Source organism: Mixophyes fleayi, chromosome 8 (genome assembly GCF_038048845.1).
Source record: "Mixophyes fleayi isolate aMixFle1 chromosome 8, aMixFle1.hap1, whole genome shotgun sequence".
NCBI classification, from domain to species: Eukaryota; Metazoa; Chordata; class Amphibia; order Anura; family Limnodynastidae; genus Mixophyes; species Mixophyes fleayi.
In genome coordinates, this window is record NC_134409.1 from 1060235 (window position 1) to 1082128 (window position 21894).

A 21894-nucleotide genomic window follows, 5' to 3' on the forward strand; every position below is an offset into this window, starting at 1 on the left:
AAAGTCGCCAACGCTCTGCTGATTCCTCAGCTGAAGAGTTCTGAACTTTCACTGGCATTAATGTAAGCACAAAAACTGTGCAGCGGGAGCTTAATGTAATGGGTTTCCATGGCCGAGCAGCTGCATGCAGCCTCACATCACCAAGACCAATGCCAAGCGTCGGATGGAGTGGTGTAAAGCACAATGGCACTGGACCGTGGAGCAGTGGAAACGTGATCTGTGGAGTGATGAATCACGCTCTGTTTGACAGTCAGATGGGCGAGTCTGGGTTTGGTAGATGCTGGAAGAACGTTACCTGTCTGACTGCATTATGCCAAGTGTGAAGATTGGTGGAGGGATAATGGTATGGTGCTGTTTTTCAGGATTTGGGCTAGGCCCCTTATCTCCAGTGAAGGGCAATCTTAATGCTTCATCATACCAAGTCATTTTGGACAATGTTATGCTTCCAACTTTGTGGCAACAGTTTGGGGAAGGCACTTTTTCTATTCTAACATGACTGTGCCCCAGTGCACAAAGCTACAAAGACATGGGGGTAAATGTATGAACCTCCGGATTCTTCAACTCCGGCGAGTTCATCGTCTTTAGCGCTTAAATTTAAAGCGGCGCTGCCTTGTAAAGGGAAACCCCATGGTTTGATGAGCTCGGTGTAGAAGAACTTGACTGGCCCGCACAGAGCCCTGACCTCAACCCCATAGAACACCTTTGGGATGAACTGGAACGGAGATTGTGAGCCAGGACTTCTCATCCACCATCAGTGTCTGACCTCATAAATGCTCTACAGAATGAATGGCCACAAATTCCTACAGAAACACTCCAACATCTTGTGGAGCCTTCCAAGAAGAGTGGAAGCTGTTATCACTGCAGAAGGAGGACCAACTCCATATTAAAGTATATGTATTTGTATAGAAGGTACAGAAGGCAACACTGACTCCCAAATAGGGAGCGCTGCTAATCAACCACTATTTGTTGCTATTAACAATTACATTACTGACTAATATTATTTGTTAGTGTGTAGAGGTAGACTATATTTCTTACTATATAAAGTCCTCTGTGTGTATCAGATGACAGAGAGCCGTCTCCGTCACGCAGCTGACAGTAGCAGCCGAGGGGGCTACGCCTGAGGAGGGTGTGACCTGTGAGGGGCGCCGGGTAAAGACAAACCTCCGTCTGGCTGACGAATGCCAGTTTTTAGGATGTTCCCAGGGAATAACAAGCCAGGACAGGTGAAAGATGACCCAGATTTACAGGTGAGCCTGAATTACCATATCATTACCATCTGTATGTGCAAAACTGGTTCACACTAAATGACTCAAGAATTATAGGGAAGTTACACTAATCAACACGTAATAACCTGCACTAGACGAGGGTACGAGGATCAGAGCTACCAGAGGACAAGATGGTGAATTGGGTGGCGCTCCTTCTGCTTTGTGTCCTGATAATTACTGGAAACTGCGCACCAGTTGCACAGGAGTCGAATGATGTGAGTATTCACTGCAGAGACCGGGATTACTGCTCCCTGTCTGTATTATGATGTGATAGTGAGAAGTCTCATTATTGTAGAGAATGTTTTCATTTATTAACAAAAGAAAATTGCTTTGTATGACTATATAATAAAGTGTGGGGATGATGTGACATAATGGAAGCCGCAAGACGTAATAAAATAATTATTATTGATAATGTCACTTTCTAAAGCGGACCTTTCACCATGAATAATAATAATAACTATATAATATATACAGCAGTGTTTCTCAAACACAGTCCTCAGGACCCCAACACTGCAGTTTTCAGGTGACAGGGAAGTAATTATACCATCTGTGGATCTGTTACATTGTGTCAGTCAGTAATAAATACAACTTAGTTCCAGCGAGGAGATATGGAAAACATGCAGTGTTAGGAGGCTACGAGGACTGGGTGTGGGAAACACTGATATAGAGGATGGGGAGGGGACAGACTGAGCAGGAGTCTAGTAGTGAGAAAAGAAAGATTGCTCTTGACAATTTATTTTGGAGCGAGGACTGAACGGTTTATTACAACAGTCCCTTCCTGTATATAATACACCGTCCTCCAGAGAAATCCATAGCCTATGTACAGACACTAGGTTACACTGTGTGATGATGACTGGGCTGGACTATTAGCTTCTATAAAACCTGCCATGTTGTTATACTGGGGGGGATATTGTATGATGGGGGAGACACTATAAATGTCTCATATTTATAACTGAATATGATAATTTATTGTATCAATATATTTCAATTATTAGCGCAGTGTGCTAATTTATATCATTGTAATGTACTGATTTTTGATACTGTGTATTAGAAATGTACTGATACAATAGGCATTTGTTTAAAGAAATCTGTTGTGTAACTTCGAGAGGAAATCCTCATTAAGGCTAAGTAAACCTTTTTCATCTGAAGTGACAAACACTTGGTAAGCCGGTATACACAGCAGGGGGCTGCTGCCTTTCTGTCCTGTGTGGCTTGTTATCCTGCATCTCAGAACCTGACTGAATAATGCAAGCAGCAAATGATTGAGGATATCGTAGATTGATGTGAATTTTGTTAACATTTAAAATCATGTTAACTCCAAATTTGGAGGAGATATCACATCCTGATGCTAATCTTTGAATTAAATATTTCAGAGTTTTTTGGAGCCTGGATGAAAAAGGGGGCTGGTTTACCCCCTGCCAGGCTGTGTCCAAATCTGTATAAAAAAGCACTGTTTGACCATGTAATGTATGATTATACCATCTGTAACTTCTGGAAAGATCACGAATACTGCAAACTGAATGTAACTGTCCTTATCAGGACTATTTGAGCTAATAAACATCACTGCTTCAAGATCCTGCTTTGACGCCGACTTACCTGCAGCAAATCCTGTGACCTACAGATTAGACCAATCTAATCCGTTCTCCGGCTGTTCTGAGGTTTGCACCCAGCATCCAGCATCAACGCTCTGCCTGCTACCTGCAGCTCTGGTCAGTGTGATAGGTCAGGGGGAACCATCCACAGCAACCCTGATCTACAGGAAGAGGTCAGGGGTACCAGCCCAGGTGCCCAGTGAGGGGGTACACTAGCAGCGACAGTTACCCAGAAGGAAGCGATCCCAGGTGCTGGTGAAGGAGCCTGGTGGTGGGAGCAGGCTCCTCCTACTGCAACAGGGGGAGCACATTTGGGAGAAAGTGGACGGTGGCAAGACAAGCCCAGCCGTTCCCCACCAACAACAGACACATTATATATATATATATATATATATATATATATACACACACATACACATATAATATGCACACACACACATATGCACACATATAGATATACAGATACACACATATATACACATACATACAGATATATACACGTATATATAATATATATATATATATATATGTATATATATATATATATATACACACATACACACACACACGTATATACACATATATATACTTATACACCCACACATACCACTAGTATGAAGTGCTAACCACTACGCCAGCACAGTGGCGTAGTGGTTAGCACTTCCGCCTCACAGCGCTGGGGTCATGAGTTCAAATTCCAACCATGGCCTTATCTGTGTGGTTGTATGCTCTCCCTGTGTTTGCGTGGGTTTCCTCCGGGTGCTCCGGTTTCCTCCCACACTCCAAAAACATACTGGTAGGTTGATTGGCTGCAATCAAAAAAATGACCCTAGTCTCTCTCTCTCTGTCTGTGTGTGTGTGTTAGGGAATTTAGACTGTAAGCTCCAATGGGGCAGTTGCATATATCTGACCGCCAACATTCTGCGTCATGTGACTGTTAACGTACAGACACCTGCAGGGGTGATAACGGTGGGAACGCACATTGGAGTCCTGATTACCATCACTCCTGCCGCCCCCCCCCCCCCCCTAAATAATTACATCTTGTACATTTTTATCAAAAATCCTGCTCACTGGACCCCCATTTATGTCCTAAGTAAAGCAGGAGAGTGAGAGGACATCGGAGGTCTCATTACCACATTGTAACGTTCCCATCACATTGGTATAAATCACCTCCACGTATGAGTGGTACCTGGATAGTGAAACAGGAAAGGATAATGTGTAAATATCCACATAACGCACAGCTTCCGCTACTCATATATCGCGTCCTGCACATTCCCGTCCTTTATAGATGAACACCCTGATCCACACCTCACGGCCGCCATCCGGATGCACTAAATACAGATATACAATCATACAATAATAGGAGAGATTACTTAACAGAAGAAACATGATATTTGTGCTGTGGTTTGCGATTCTGCAGTTTCAGAAATGACTTTTCTGTGTCTACTTTATTATGTTCTCTTTAGTATCCTGGTGTGAAGACCGGAGAACGTGACCATAATACCGCAAGAAAAGAGGCTCCGCTGGAACATACAGTTCCTGTGACATCACAAACTGCTACAAGGCGCCACCCAAAGCGCCCGACGGACGCAGTGAAGCCGCCCCCTGACTCTGTGGAAAGCATCAGCTGCCTGTTCTGTGTGATAACGATGTTTCCGGTACCCTCCCAATGAACTAATGAAACAATTAGAGTCAGTTACGGAGATGAGTCTGTACAGGGAAGTGTAATAAAATTGAGAACACATAGAATCAGAGCTCCATATTTATCCCTCCATGTTATTAAATGTTTCTCTCTCATTATACTTCTTATTTGTTCATTGGTTTATATCCACAGATCTATGTGCAATGAAAAAGCTCTAATGCTACATAAACCCAAGAGGACAGCCAGGGGCTGGTGCAGTGTTGGGTAAATACTCATTTGTTTAGCCTAAAATATGCAAATTTCTATGGTGCACGGAGCAATCGCTCGCACAGGACAGACGTGCGTTGGGGGGGAGTTGAAGTGGGAAAAATACAACAGTTGTTTTCTGACAAATATCAGCTGAAAGAAAATAATGTTTCTACTCACATGGAGGTTACTGGTCGGACTCTGCTCTCTGTGCTGATTCTCCTGTAAGTCTGTGGAGAGAGGGGAGAGGATGAGGAGCAGCTGAGGAAGAAGGAAGAGGGATGGTCATTGTGAAATAGAGGAGAGCAGGGGACAGGGGTCTTAGTTATCCTGGCTGGTGTCTCTGAGATGACTGTATTCACTTGTACACATTTCATTCACTTAAACAAGCGCTGGGCTTCACTAATTACCTGTTGTTGCAGCTCTCACAGCCAGACTGCTGGTTTCTTCTCTAGATCCTTAAATGTTGGAAACTGTGTAATATATATATATATATATAGGTTCATGAAATGTGGAAATCTGAGCAATAAGTGAGCACAGTACACAGCGCAGATCCTGCAGTATATAATATATACCCAACCTTTGAAAAGGCCGCACATTACACATAATTTCGAGAATGGAAAAAACAGCAAGAAAACAATCTCAGCGGCCCCCATCACCAGGGGCTGGCTGGGCTGGGGGGCATCTGCCCCCCCCGGTCGGTCCCATAGTCGGCTACCTTGGGCTGGGTCACTGGGTCACCTACATTTTTTTCATTTAAAATAGGCTGATGAGTCGAGTCTTGGCCCCCGGGCTAAAGTTTGCCAGCCCTCCCCTGCCCATCACTCGTTCCACAATGCTCCCCCATGCCCGTCCACCGCATGCCACCTGAGTATCACCATGAAGTGCTCACACGCAGTGACGTGTATACGGATATGAATGAATATTATGATTTGTGCCACTCACCATATATGCAGAATTATGTGTTTCTGTGCAAATGCCCCAACTAATCGCTGGGACCCCAATGTGCAATCTCTACCCACCCACGTAAATATCTCATTCAACAAAACGGAATCCAGCTTTAATAGGCCGACTTCTCATAGATATTGGTGCAGGTCGACTTTAATTCCTCATTCAGGAAACGATTCTGATCTAAAATATCAAACAGTCATTTCTTACAATCTTCACTTCTTCCTGCACCCATCAGAGAAAGTTTTAGTCCAACCATTTCTTTTATCAACTGCTCCAAGTTGTAGAAAGTGAGATGGAAACAAGAATCCGTCTCTCCAGCACTCAGAGATAGATTGACCCCAGCAATTAATGTCCATCATCAGCACCTATAATTTGTGTGTAGGAGGCATTTGTGGAAAGGTGTAATCTCCCGGGGTGGAGAGATAGAGATGTCTTGTTCTGGGTAATGAAGGGAAAGTTGAAGGATGTTACAGACACAGCACTTGAAGACCTCTGGAAGGCTGCGATCAGTAAATGGCTGCTGCTTCCAAGCTGCACTGCTCAGGCTGTAGGTGGGCAAATCACATAATTGCACTATTATTATCTGCGTTCCCATAGACAGAGATGATAAGATGACAGTTCCATCTCTCCACTTATGATGACACATTGATGACAGTAACTCTTCATTGAAAAGACCACATCTGACCTCGCACATACATGAAGTCAGGTGGGAGTTTCAGACTCTTCGCACAATTATTGGGGGGGGGGGTCTTAAGGATTAGAGGATGTGACTGCAGAAGTTTTGCTGGATTAGATGTAGTAATATCAAGATTTACAGGCTTGTTACCAGCTGGAAGTCTAACCTCACTGGTCCCTGTACTTAGCCTGAAGTCTTTATATGAAGACAGACACAGTTCTCTCTAGATTCTAAATTATCTGATATATAAATGGTGAGTGTGTTACTGCTCTGATCCCTTATACAAACTACCATGGACATCTGGGTACGAGTAGTGCACCAATATTGTAATATTATCCATTATTAGGTCTACAGACAAGGTAATTACACTCTTGCAGGAAGGAAATTAGCATTTTTCAAGTTCAACTTGCTGCCCCAGAGAACTTTCTGTCTGAAGTTGTCTCATTATATAGCTGCGAGTGTCATATCTGTGATCAGAACTGCTATGACCAACTCGTGCACCTTATTATATTACTATACTGTAAGAGGAGTGGTTATATACCTCAGCCAATAATGTGATGGAGCGAGGCTGCCTCCGCAGAGTCCTGGAGACCGTGGAAGAGTCTCCCAGACACCAATATAGAAACACAGGAAAACTCAGCTGATCTGAAACATTGTGTTACTTAGTAAAATAGTCTGAGCTATGTACTAACACATAGATAGAATATTTCTAGTTATTATGCTGCAGACTCCTAAATAGATGTATTTACAGAACTGCTCACTAAGCTGTAATATCCCTATAATCAGGGGAGGGCACATTTTAGTTCGGGAGGGGAAGACTCGTCTCAGCAGCCTATTAGAAACTTTTTAAAGGAACAAAAATGCCGCTGGCCCAGTGACCCGGCCCACGGTAGCCCACTATGGGGACCAGATGCCCCCTGCTAGCCCCTGCTTATAATATACCATAGGGGAGCTCATAATGCCATATATCACAAGTTATATTACTTAAATACATATTATTACAGTAATGAGCTACTCCCCGCTATAATTAGGATGCCACACCTGTGTATTGTATATGTGTGTTTTGAATGGTAAATGCATATATATATATATATATATATATATATATATATATATATATATATATATATATATATATATATATATATATATTAAAAAAAAACTAATTTGTTCTCATAATAATCAATGTATCGGTACATTGAGTTGATTGGGTTTGCCAAAAAACATGTTTAAAAATGCATTGTAAATGCACATAAACACTTTCAATAACTACATGTTACATGCTTTATAAAGGATGCACAAAACCTCATAGGTTAGTATGTGCCAAATAGTAAATTCTTTATCAAAATAAGGGTGATCTGGGGATATTCCACAAAAATCACTTTGAGGGAAAAAAAGATGGTCAAAAGATGAAAGCGGTTTTGTGTAAGAATTACACCATATTCTCCCAAAAAAGAGTGCAAGGATTTAAGTGCAAAGTTTCTCTGGAATGGACCAGAAGACACTTTGTGTTACCGCAACATTAAGGATTTCCCTTTGCCTCCCATAGGGTTTGCAAGTGAAAATCTGAGATGCTGCGGTACCATATTAACATAAAACATGTCCGCGGCTAATTGAACAGGCCCCTAAATCAGATGCATCTCTGTGGGTGTCTTGCATCTTCTCGCCCAGCTATACTGAACTTAAACCTCTGGCCACTCAAAGTGCAATATAATATAAGACGCTTTGTGCATGTGCAGTGCGATGCATTGTATTCAAGCTGCATTTTCACATCAGACATTAGCCAGAACTTTGGCCGCGAAATATAATCCCTTTTCATTGCGACAAGGGATGATATCTAATAGGGGACATTTGCAGCCATTAATAAATAGGTCTCCATGTCCCTTATAATCTATTTTACAATTTAACCCCTATAGATCAGCCCCTATAGAAGAGCCTTTACAGACGTTTACAATGCTGTCAAAGTGTTTCATGTGGCATAGAACGTAAATAATGTGTATTGGCACTTTGCATATTGCTGGAATTACATTTCTTAGCAGATTCTATCATACAGGATAAATACACGTAAAGTACCCAGGTGTGTTCATAGACACAGTTATTTTTCCCCAGCACACGGATTTAAAACACAGCAGCAATGCAGAACACGCTTATAGTATGAGGGTGAGTGGTGTATGTGTTGTATTCACATAGACATGTATGTGGAAGGAGAGAGCCCTGCAAGGATGGTGGAGGAAGTCTCTTCTCTTTCCCGACACAACTGTGATGCTCCCAGTTACTGGTTTATATCCCTGTCTTACAATACTGCATCACAATTATCTGCCGGGATCATTGTCAGGGGGCAGAGATCTCCACAGGTTCCTATCCCACCACTGCCTCCCCCCCCCCCCCATAGCTCTACACCACCGATATGACCCGTGTCCATCCCTGCTTGTGCACAGGTGTGTAAGTCACTGATCTATGTATCTATTTCATATCTCTCTCTCTCTCTCTCCATCTGGCTTCTCTCATATTTCGTATCTCTCTCTCTCATATCATCTATCACTATTTTCTCAGAGATACAAAATCTGTTATCGCTGCAACTTATTAATACCATTTGGTGAGGCTGCTGCGAGGAGTGCCAAGGCTTAATTGGGCAAGTCTCAGGGGATGTGTGCAAGCGTGACCCGGCATGTGTAGTGGATGATCCAGACCAGATGGCTTCAGCTGAGTCACACTTGAGATGGCTTAAACAAGGCACTGTTCTGCCGAAGAATACTCTGCCAAGTTCTGGCGGTGGAGAGCGGATGGAACCATCCAGCATTACTCAGTCAGTTCCGTCTAGGGTTACCAGATCAAATAAAGGATGCGTTGGTTCAATACCCTTCACCTATCTCTCTGGAAGGACTTATGTAACTTGCTATCAAGATTGAAAGATGCATAAAGAGAGAAGACCTGAGAAGTAGGCACCCTCCTCAGATACACCTCTTTCCTCATTTCCTCCATCCATGGATGTCGAGGAATGCCGAGGAATGCATGCAGTTAGGTGCTTATCGTCTCTCTTCGGAGGTAAGAACAAGGAGACGTACCCTGGGCCTTTGTCTTTATTGTGGCAACAAGGGTCATCTTTTCCAAAGCTGTCCTAACAAGCTGGGAGAAGAACAAGCCTAGAAAACGTGGAGGAGGTTCGTTCTAGGTCTGCAGATAATATTTTCCAAAAATGCACTTCTGGCTCCTGCAGTGATTTCATTTGATTCACAATCCATTTCTGTCTCTGCCTAGACAGTGTTGTTGCTGGGTATTTTCTGAATGTCTAATTCATCCGTTCCTTGAGGATTCCTTCCATCAAATTCGAGCCACCTGTTACTGTCAGTGGCCTGGATGGTGGTCCTCTACCTGGCGGAAAGATATGTTCTCGGACACCTCTGTTACAGCTCACTGTGGAGGCCATACATTCAGAGACTCTGTTGTTCTTTCTTATTAATTGTCCTTCCATTCCTCTTATCCTGGGACATGTCTGGCTCCAGCTCTACAATCCAGTTATTCTCCATCCTTGGATCAGCACCTCCTTCATGTAAAACAAGTCCTCCTAAAGCTCAGGAAGCATCAACTCTTCGCCAAGCTGGCGAACTGTGAATACGAGGTCCAGAATGTCTCATTTCTAGGATATATCATCTCCCCAGATGGGCTCTCAATGAATCCTAGCAAGGTTCAAGCAATCTTAGAATGGGTGCACCCAGCCAATCTGAAGGCCATGCAAAGATTTCTGGGCTTCGCAAATTATTACCGGAGACTTATCCATACCTTGACCTGGTAACTGCTCTTACTGCCTTAACTCGTAAAGGGACAGATACCGCTAATTGGACCTCTGATGTAATTGCTTCTTTCGAAACCCTAAAGTCAGCTTTTGCTCCGCTCCTGTGCTAAGACACCCTAATCCTAAATTACCCTTTGTCATTGAAGTGGATGCCACAGATGTGGATGCATGCGCGGTTTTGTCCCCGAAGGATCCTCTAGATCATAGATTGAACCCATGTGCAATTTCTCATGGAAATTCTCTTCTGCTGAAGTTAAGTATGACATGGACAATCGAGATTTTTTAGCCATAAAATAGGCGTTTGAAGAATGGCGGCATTGGCTGGAGGGAACTGTTCATGTCATCTCAGTTATTACGGATCACAAAAATCTGTTGTTTATAGAGTCCGTCAAATGCCTAAATTCCAGGGCAGGCACGCTGGGCATTGTTTTCACCAGCTTTAAGTTTGTGATTACCTACAGACCTGGCTCCAGGAATATTAAAGCAGACGCACTCTCCCGAAGTTTTATTTCTTCTCACGCTCCACCCACTGTTCCATTCCCCATTATTGCTTCCTCTTCAATCCATACAGGGTTCACCCAGGGTCTAGGGGCTACTCTCTGCCGCTTCCAAAGAAACTTCTTCAGGCAAATTGTTTGAACCAGTTCATCTCAGGAAGGTCGCATTGTCTGAAGCTCATGAAAATAAAGTTACTGGACATTTCAAGATCACTGAAGTCGTCTCTCATACGGTTTGGTGGCCCTCCTTGTCTTCTAATGTTAAAAATTTAATTCTCTCTTGTGAGGATTGTGCTATAAATAAGTCCGTCACAAGTTCTCCATTGGGCTAACTTATGCCTTTGCCCACTGCAGCTAAACCCTGGTCACATCTCTCAATGGACTTCATAGGGGATTTACCCTGGTCATCCGGTCACAATACTATCTGGGTGGTAGTAGATTGGTTTAGCAAGATGGCCCACTTCATTCCTTTGGCTAAACTACCGAATGCTCAAACACTGGCATTACTGTTCATCTGCCATATCTTTTGCCTCCATGGTCTGCCTGAAGATATTGTTTCTGACTGTGGCTCTCAATTTATCGCTCAACTTTGGAGATCTTTCTGCACACACCTTGGCATCAACATCAGTTTATCGTCTGCCTATCACCCACAGTCTAACGGACAGACAGAAAGAATGAATCAGTCCTTCATCATCATCATCATCATCATCATCATCTATTTATATAGCGCCACTAATTCCGCAGCGCTGTACAGAGAACTCATTCACATCAGTCCCTGCCCCATTGGAGCTTACAGTCTAAATTCCCTAATATAGACACACACTCACACACATAGACATATACATACAGACAGAGAGGTAGAGAGACTAGGGTGAATTTTTGATAGCAGCCAATTAACCTACCAGTATGTTTTTGGAGTGTGGGAGGAAACCGGAGCACCCGGAGGAAACCCACGCAAACACAGGGAGAACATACAAACTCCACACAGATAAGGCCATGGTCGGGAATTGAACTCATGACCCCAGTGCTGCGAAGCACAAGTGCTAACCACTAGGCCACTGTGCTGTCCTTAGAACAAGTCCTCCAATTATACCTCTCTAAATTTCATAACAATTGGTCTTCCTTGGGCCGAATTCGCCTACAATAATTCCTGTCATGCTTCCACTCGCATGTCTCCATTCTTTTGCAATTTCGGTTTTCATCCCAGGGCGAATTCTCTTTCCACAATTACTCCTCCTGGCCTTCCTGGTATATAAGTCCAACAGCCTCTTGCCTCAGAAATATTTGGAAGAAGGTCCACTCTGCTTTCCTCCAGGCCTTCTTTCGACCAAAAGTTTTTGCGGATCGCCATTGCAGGAACTGTTCTCTTAAAGTAGGTGACAAAGTCTGGCATTCCACCAGGAATCTTAGGCCTAAACAACCCTGTAAAAAACATGGACCTAGGTTCATTCCTTTTCTATAGTCAAAAAGGTTAATTCGGTTGCCTTCAGGCTGAAACTTCCACCGCCATCGAGAATTCTGAATACCTTCCATTGCCTCATCTAGCAAATTCAAGTTCCATGTGTAACGAAAACTTTGGCCAGTCAACGTGCATGGATGCCACAAATTTACTGCAGGGAAGATTCTTGACTCCAAAAAAAGTCCAGGGACAAACCCATTTCTTGGTACACTGGAAGGGCTATGGCCCAGAAGAACGCACTTGGGCTTCTCGGGAGATGCTCCCAGCTGTCGTCATGATGACCGGGATGTCACTTTCCGTTTTCGCCCTGGCTGTTGCCTTAGTGATGACCGGGATGCTCTCATTTCACCGCCGTGACCCAGTAAGCTGGACAACCAGGCGTGTGTGTGCTTTAAGATTCTTTTTGACCGCAGCCAGCTGGGCTAATTAGGGGCGTTGTTAAGCAGCAGGCTGATTGGTGCAGGTTTACATATAAGTGAGGGCCTAGCCTCCCTGCCGATTATAGCATCTGTGTATCCACATTGCTGACCAGCTCCCTGTTCCTGTGTACTCCTGTATCCTCCTTGATCTTCTGTTGTGACTTTTGCTGGACTTTGGATTCTGCCTAAACCCCTGTCCCCGTTGCTTGTATTTGGACCATCCGTGTTTGCAGTCATCCCTGACCATTTGCCTGTCCTTTGGTTATCCTGCTTGTTTGTTATTCACGACCACCGGCCTGTATTTGACACCTACCTTCAGTATTCCAGTTACCTTCTCCTTGCACTGCGGCAATATAGATAATCTTCTCCTACCTTTGACGGTAAGTCCTGGGGGCATCCGAGTACCTGTGAACAATAACAGTTCTATGGGAAAGGCAGCTGCTAAAGGTGAAGACCTCTGTTAGCCTGGACCTAAAAGATCATCTAAGAACTGTAGTCCTAACACCTGCATGATTTCTCCTGGGTGACCTGCAGAATTATATATCTTAGTTAGTTAATTCCCCTATGAAGCACTCGGGTAAGGGTCAGCCACCACCGTCATTACCAGAGCTCAGTCCTTAAGGAAAGTAAGGCAAAAAAAGGAGTGAATGTTCTCTTGGACAAACCATGTTGCAATACAAGGGGTGCAAATTAGTTTATTATTTTGCACATAAATTGATCTAGGACATGACATACCCTAACTATAAATCTGTCCCCACATTTGAAACTTACCCCCCCCCAATGCAACATGGTTTTGCCCAGGTATAAAGTTACTCCTTATTTATGCCCTACTTTCCTTAATGACTCGGGCCCAGAGGGTCTGACACCTGGGAGAGGAGGTGTCAGAGAGCAAGGAGAGGATTGGGAAGTAGAGAAAAACTGAAGCTATAAAGTAAATGCAGCACCCCAGGACTGAGAAACTAAACAGGCTAAACTGGACAGGGCAACGAGGGGGGGGGGATGTATTCTTCTGTATTTGAGAGAGCACAGATATAGCTTAGTTCAGAATTTGCAGCTTATGTAACTGGCTTGCAGTCTCCTAAGTAACAGAAACCTTATGTACATACTGCAAGTTAGGGTGTGCCAGTGACGTCACAACAGGCAATTTCCTCTTAATTTCATTACAAAAGTTTTATCCAGACTGTATTTCTAAATCATATATTCAATAACAATTCATATGTCCCTAAGTCCCTATGGGCCTAATTCATGTTTGGACATAAGTCCCTTTGCGCGCAGTAATAGCTCTACGTGCTCAGTAACGGACCTAACGCCAATGACCGCAACGGCACGCAATTCTTGTCTGAGCGCAAATGACACTGCCTATGACTTGAGAGGTTGAACGAGGGAGGTAAAGGGTGTAAGAACGTGCACTATTAACAGTAAGGGCGTTCTGCTGCAGGCGCGGCCGATTCACGTGCTGGGTTTATAGTAATTACATCTGCTTTCAGCCATATCACTTGTGCCAGCTACAGGGGTGTACGTGCCAACTGATAGAGGGCAAAGTCTTTGTGTTACAAACTACATGTATGTGTGCCATTAGCTAGCACAGAACATGTGTGTGCAAGGAAGATAGACTTTCAAAATGCATGCTGATTTATGCATTTAAGGTAAAAATAAAATATACAAAAATAAATATTTTTTTAAAATCCATATTGTTATTAATGATTATACTGTTAAGAGTTGTTAATTTATTTTATAAATTATTTGTGTGTTTATATCTTCCTTGTGCGTTTATTGCAGACTGGTGTGTGTCACATACGGCAAGTAACGTCTAGACAGATCGCACTTACACCCAGATCCAAACAGAAACGTGTCCTGAGATACGTTTGGATTTGAACATGGTCGGAATTAGTTCCTCGCTTTTTTTTTTAAGTGCAATTTGCGTGCAAGTTGCTCCTGAACATGAACCAAGCACTATATGCGTATATGAGTAATCTCTTTCACCATCATAAGTGGGTGAAAAAAGTGCAAGTCTATAATGAAATGAACAATTCAGAACATTATAAATACAATTTCTTCTGATACGATAATAGTCACTGAGACTGATATTACCAATAGGACATCAGATCCAGCACATAACATACAACATAACATAACATGCAACATAACATAACATATAACATAACATACAACATTTAGGCCCTGGGCAAAACTTGGTCTTCGTATTTTTTGGTAACACTTTCGGCAGGCAGCTCTGACGTACACTCCAGAACGCTGTAAGGTTCTATACACAGGGGCGTTGGAAAACAGCGCCTGTTAATCCGATGTCAAGACCTTGTATTCTGTTCTTGCTTTAAATAGAGCATTGAAGGCATGTTCTCACAGCGTCCCTGCAGCATAGTGTACTATGTACTTAATGAGTGCTTCCGAAGAACCCCATTAAATTGTACCGAGCAACAACGCTCCTGAACAGCTCAGGCAGTACAGAGACTGACAAAGAGCAACTTTTCAGAAGGTGACAGTATACACAGCCAATATCTGCTGCTAGTTGGTGCAGCGTGTTCAAGCTCTAAAAGAGTATTTTTCAGATTACAATATCATTTGTCACCCAAAATAAAGAGAACAGCGCACGTGACCCAACTGCATGTCTGACATGTACTCATCGTAGACCTCCTCGGACGTACCTCACGCGGTGCTCCCATAATCCATCTGACGTCTGGAGTCTCCGAGGTCTCGGGCTGTACAGTTCCTGTCTGAGGAACAGTTATTCAACACTGTGTTACCTTTTGTGAATTAGGATAGGAAAATCGTGAGGATTTTGTACCAAGAATTCAGAATGCTCCAAAATATCAACCAAGATGCTAATACCCCATATATTTCACAACATGTATCTTCTGACCCCGGGAGAGTATCAGCCAGATGTCTGCACATCATCTGCTAGAGGATATCCTGTGTAATTGTCACATTCTGCACTTAGTGTGATTAGTCCATCGCCCCATAAATCGTCATTATTTCCAGTCATCTGCCAGGGACTGTGTGACCAAATTACCTCATCATAACGATGCCGGATGACCTCAGCCACTTATCCCGTTATATTATCTGGAGATGGGAACATCACAGCGCCAGTGTGAGCGTTGGGATGAATTATGCACTGGTTAATGCATGACGTGACAGATCCATATATATTCCATGTCTCCATATATCCTTATAAGGACAGATCTCGTGTCCCCTGACCTTCCTACACATAATAATGTCATCGCTGCAATAAGTGACGCTCAGTCCTTGAGCAAAACAGAAATATCCAGGAATCAGGAGAATAATGGTCCCATCTCCAAACTGTCCGATCATGTTTTCTATGTATTATCTCCTGTGAGGTAGAGAGGAAGCCGTCCCCGGGGACAGCACAATACACACTAACGGCCGACTCCAAGCCGAGCTACGTTCTATACTCCAAAGACATACTAGTAGGCTAATTAGCTGCTATTAAATTGACCCTAGTCTCTCTCCCTCTGTATGTTATGGAATTTAGACTGTAAGCTCCAATGGGGCAGGGACTGATGTGAGTTCTCTGTACAGCGCTGCGGTATTAGTGGTGCTATATAAATAGCTACTGATGATGTTACATGTCCTCTCCCCGGAGACAGGGCAGAGTGGAACTATTATTCTTCCTTATTATATAGTGCACTAGGCGCTATGTAATAAGAAAATATGTAATCCTATATAGAATCTGATGACCGTAGTGTTGATCTAGTGTGTTGTAAAGCTGGGAAAGGAACTGGGTATCTACATAATGATGGGAGTCTGTCAAAGTTACTTTAACCCCTTACGGTGTTACCCGGTGGTTTCCGACAATAGGGCCCATTTATGAGTAAGAATTGTGCATCCGCACTCTTTATATGCGCATAATAATCCGCCAACGTTACTTTCCCACTTTGTCTCTGGAAAGTCCTCTACATTAGCGGGTTGACAGACGTTCTGTACTGCTCTGTTTAGCCTCTATGGGGAAATTCAATTTGGCGCAGGGTGTTTCCTGAACGTCAACAAGACACCATGCGCTGATGTTATGGCTGGAATCTGTGCTCATTTCTCAGAGCTACAAGGAAAAATGAGCGGAGATTTATCCGTAAATTGCCGGCGATGTACGCGCACCTCATCCCCACCAACTAAATCTCTCCCTAGTTGTCCTAAATTAATCGTGGAAGGGAAGCGAGGACACGAGGTGTGTCCTTTGCGCGGTGGTAACTGAGACGCATTATCTGTCTGCTGACATATTACGGATATATTATTATATTATACAGTATATATTGTGACATATACTGATATAGTATCTCTGGACCTCTCTGGGAAGCAGCATTGTAAACACACTGACCCTGCAGCTAATCTGTCAGATGAAGCCGCAGCTGTAGTATAACCCACTGAGCACACGGCTGCGGAGGTGGAGAACGCTGGAACGTTGATGCAGTTGAGAGTTTACAGTCCCGGTGTCCTCTACATCAAACAGCGGAGACGATTAAATCACATCCTCTATTTATCTAGCAAACACCACTGAGCAAACTCAACAAGGGGCCAGCATGTAACAAGTAACTATACATTTATATACAAATACACAGTGGACACAAGAGTACAGGTAGACCCACAGTAGGCAGGAAAAGTACAAATACATTTAGGTTCTGGTAAAAGACATTCGGTAGGATAACAATGATAACAACACATAGTTTACCATTCCTGTAAAGATATTATAACCCAACAAGAAGATTAGATAATGTGGATACTGTAAGTAAAGAGATGTACGTAGTCCCTGTGTCATGGGGGACAGGAGGGCTGGAGGACCAGACGTGTGGAATCACATTACATATGTGTGCCGTGCATGTTATTACTAAATTCTGTATACACAGTATATTCAATATTAGTCGTATCAAGCTGTATTTCAATTAGGACTTTGGGGCATATTTAACAACTAGTGAGATTATAATTTTAGGCACTTACCGTAAAATCTACGCCACTTGTAGTGTCCAGATTTATGAACGGTGCATCGCAGCAGATATCGTGGATATCTGCTGCTTTGCATTCTGATTGTTTTTTGGGAGCAGTCACCATTCACTAGTACGGTGACTGCTCCCGGCCGCAATCTAACAAGTTCCAAAAAATAGTTTTTTTCAGAAACTTGTCATGTTAATGTACCAGCTGAAGCTGTCACTCACCGCTCTCTCTGCAAGACAGAGCAGAGATGTTTGTGCGCATGTGCAGTTGCATTATGAAGAAGAAAGAAGAGGACCAGGAGGAGATCCAGAGACAGCGCATTCTGAAGAGGGGGGTAAGTATGTTTTTTTTATCACAGAAGCAGCAATTTATCGGAACTGCTGTTCCTGTGTTGGGTTCTTCATAAATTTGAGAAATAGTTCAATCCTTATCCATGCGATAAGGATTGGAAACTATTTTTCACTTTATGTGAACATTGATAAATGTGCCCCTTTGAGACATAGAAAACATATGTTTGTGTCCACAACCTTCTCCTTCATTAACGTTTTACAAGTGAGAAACATGTAACTCCTGGTGCATCTTATAAGCTCTATAACGAGCTACCGGCATCGTAAGGTCGGGACATTAAACAGAGAAATATAAACTCCCCAGCATCTGAATTAGTGACAAAGTTTTTATCCATAAATGTCGGTTTTGAGGACTTGTGGTTGTATTTAGCCTGCAGTAAACAGTCATTGGGTCATGTTGATGGTTATACAGACTTGTGTGCAGAACATCCTGGGATATTAACAGGCAGTCATATAGCCCATTGTCAGCCTTCTCAGGAGAGATATTCCCCTACATATGTGCGCTAAAATCTCCCACCTCATTTCCAGCCGCCAGCAGCGGTTCTGTGCTCATCAGACATGTAGGGAAACGTATAAAGCTGCGAGTCTGTTGTGGTTATAATCCTGACGCTCATCACCAGTGTTCTTCAACTTCCAGCTGCCGGTTAAATGGATAACATCAGTTTGGGGGGGCGCGGAGGGGGGGGGGGGGGTCAAAACCCAAATCACCTGTGATGTGTGGCAGTTTTAAAACACCCAAATCGGCAGTTCGATCAAAATTGTGAATGAAAGACAAGTATATTTAGACCTGCTAGTAAGAGGCTGGATGCTGATTGAGCTAGATTATCATTCAGAACATTGACTTATGAATTATTATTATTTATTGATTAAGGGGGTAAAATGAATTTATAATAATTGATGGGGCAAAATTAATTTATCATTATATTAAATGGCAAGATTATTATTCACATTGGTACAAATCACATGCTGGCACATGTAGTGCCACAAGTGTGCAGTAAAATGGTGCCTGATACAAATAATTATTGCTCCAATAGTAATCAAATAATACTGCCCCATAATATAATACAATGATATTACCCCCCTTAATATAATGAATGAAATTTGCCTCTTAATCAATAAATAATTATTGCTTCCATAATTCAATGTGGCCTCCTCTTATGTTCTTAATGGACAGATAGCTCAAACAGGGCGCCTCTCGCCTCTCGGAACCACTGCAATTTCCTGGTGGATTTTCCAGCAGTTTCCTATTGGTTTACAAAACTGCTGCTACGTAATATAAAATACATCTCACACTTTGTATTCTTATCATGGGTAAAAGTCTGGACAGTGATCTGTAATGTGGAACTTTTGAAAATGGTGTTTTTCTATCAGTTCACCCTTTCAATACATCTGCTGTTTTCAAACCACCCCAAAAAAAACCCCAAAAACCAAAAAACGTTACTTGATCCATTTCCCCCTAGAGCGGACAACAGTGGGAAAGAGATTAATTAACCAGCAAGGGTCACTCATTGATGACTGCTGTGTGCAAACACAATCAATGTCTCCAAAATGTATTTACCCAAAGACAGACAATATTTTCACATTTATTGTCCTGTGCAAAAGAAATAACACATTTGCGGTTAGGTTTAAATATGTGTCTGCGTTAAATAGATCTTTTTACCAATAATTGATCAACATTGTTTCTTCATCAATAGACCTTATCCAATTCCTCTTATAGATACTGCATATAAATATAGGTAACAGGTAGTTATACAGGTATCACTGAAAGTAACACCATCTGCATCACAGACTCAGATACATCCGTTTCTCCTCTGTCCTAGTTCCACATCGTTCTTCCTATTCTCCATCCTCATCCCCATCAGTTGTCCCCTTTTCCCATCTTCATTCCTGCATGAGAATCATTGACATCTCTGATAAACCCCACACTGCATTCCCCTATTCCCAGCTCACAGAGACAGTCTTAATGGTAAATATATCTCAACATATAAGTAACAATCCACTGAAATTGGGATACGAAGGAATAACACAATGAAATTAGAAGCACAATCTAGTATAGTACATCTCTCTTATGCTCAAAAATAGCGCCAAATTCTCAAGGTTGCCATCAGCGATATATGGTGGAAGCTCTGGAAACTGTTACACATGGAAAGGAGCTGTAAGCCACGACTACCAATAGGACGTGAGAATAGGCGCTCATATAGGAAAGTGTGCTAGGAAAAGCTGGGAATCATTTTTGGGTACTGAGGGGTACAGTGGCACCTCTTCCAGCACACCAAAGTTTATAAAGGGTCCCAGATGTACCCACTGGGAATAATAGTGGCAATACCGTGGGTGTCAGAAATATTCTGCCGTCAATGAACCTGGGACACAGCAACTATAATACAAAATCTCCGACAATATCACCGATGGATCCACTGTCCAGAGAGGGGACGTAGCACAAATCCGTGGATGAGAATCGACTGCGTGGTAAATGTAAAGTATCAAACTCACAAAGAATTTGTTCAGCTAAGTGATCGTATGACGAAATGGACAGTAGAACGTGTAAAACGTGTAGTTGTAACGTACTCCAGAATACTGTATGAGGTATCACAAGGACTTGGGAAAATTATAACTGTGAAACTAAATAGATCCTTTTTTCAGGAGTAAACATAAAGTAAAGCAGCTTTCTCACACACATCAGGATGAAGTCTGGTCCCTTTGATAAACCCGGCCTTGTATTTCTGTAAAACTGCTAACACCTGGCTAATACTATTCCTGGAGGTGCGTATATTCTGGGGCCGATACCCTCCCACCCCCACTACAGACGGAGAGCCGTATGTGACCTCTTCTGGCCTCGAACTGTCTCCAGCTGTGCGGATCATTATGCAATATGTACATTGATTCAGCACTCTGGACAGCTCCTCGCAGGAGAATAGGCCCCCGACTGTCTTACAAAGATCTTATTGTTCTAGTTCTTCATGCCGAGGTCAATAGATGCAGAAATCTCACTTACAATTAATGTGAAATCTACTGAAGTTTTAAGGATGTGTATTTCTTTCCGGACTGAAGATGCCTTCAGGGGCTGGATCAATACATGTTTTGTACATAACAAAACAATTGCCCTAGCAAAGAAAAACAGGTTTATTAAAGATACAAAGTCTTCACCACCAATTAAAGCAAATATATCTGCAGCAAATACATGTTACATTTGTCTTCTTAATAAGTTGTTGTTCAGCCTCCGTCATGTATTACCACAGAGATACCAATTAGTTATTTCTATTGTATGCCTAAAAAGAGCAGTTTGTAGCCATAATTACTTTAATTGATTGTGGCTCCTACTTGTATTATCTCTTTATATGCCCACACACTGTTGTGTTTATTATCAGCTCAAGGAGAGAAATTCTTCCTGACAATGTCCAGAATAAACCAAATAATGAGACGATTACTCTGATCCCGTTGTCCAAACTTTCCGACATTCTAGGTATTGTTGTGTGTTGGCTACAACTTAATGTGTAGAACAATGTAGGTCCTTTTCTACAAGTACAGTACTAATACTTAGGCTGGGTACACACTACAGAAAATAGAAAAAAACGAAAAAAAAATTATAGTAATAAAAAAAAGTCCTGATCAGCAGCCAATTCCTGTGTACACAATATACACGTTTTACACGATTTACCTTCAGATCTGTGCTCTTCATCTGCCATAACCATCAGCTGAAAGGATCCTGATTCTGCACACTCCGTGGAGATCCTGATGGTGAGTGCGTACACACTGCAGGACTGGAAGGACGTCGTTCAATCGCTGAACGAGATTCATAGTTCTGCTGAATATTCAAATCAAACCATGATCGGTGCTTTGGAACGATCCTCGTTCATCGCTGGAATGTTCACACTTATGCAGTAGATTGACCCGATAATGGGCTGAAAACACTGTAGTGTGTACCCAGCCTTATACTGGGAATATATAGTTCTCATTCGGGTGTCACCCTATTTTCTACATTATAGACAGTTATAAATTAAATATATATAGTATGAATGTAGAGATTGTAACATTTCTTGATAACAGTATG

The 21894-nt window shown here is 42.6% G+C and overlaps 1 protein-coding gene and 1 long non-coding RNA gene across 2 annotated transcripts in view; one reads left to right on the top strand and one right to left on the bottom strand.

Annotated features, from left to right (window-relative positions):
* Positions 1-5187, bottom strand: part of TSPAN1 (tetraspanin 1) — a 52777-nt gene extending 47590 nt beyond the window's left edge. Inside the window, exons 1-2 of the mRNA XM_075181566.1 lie at positions 5156-5187; positions 4926-4975 (exon numbers count right to left, since the gene is read on the bottom strand). The gene's annotated coding sequence lies outside the window, so the exon portion shown is untranslated. The remainder of the gene's footprint in view (positions 1-4925; positions 4976-5155) is intronic.
* Positions 695-4606, top strand: LOC142098792 (uncharacterized). Its single transcript, XR_012678434.1, has 2 exons — positions 695-1480; positions 4324-4606. It is a non-coding gene; the product is annotated as an uncharacterized LOC142098792 (long non-coding RNA).
* Positions 5188-21894: the final 16707 nt, after the last annotated feature.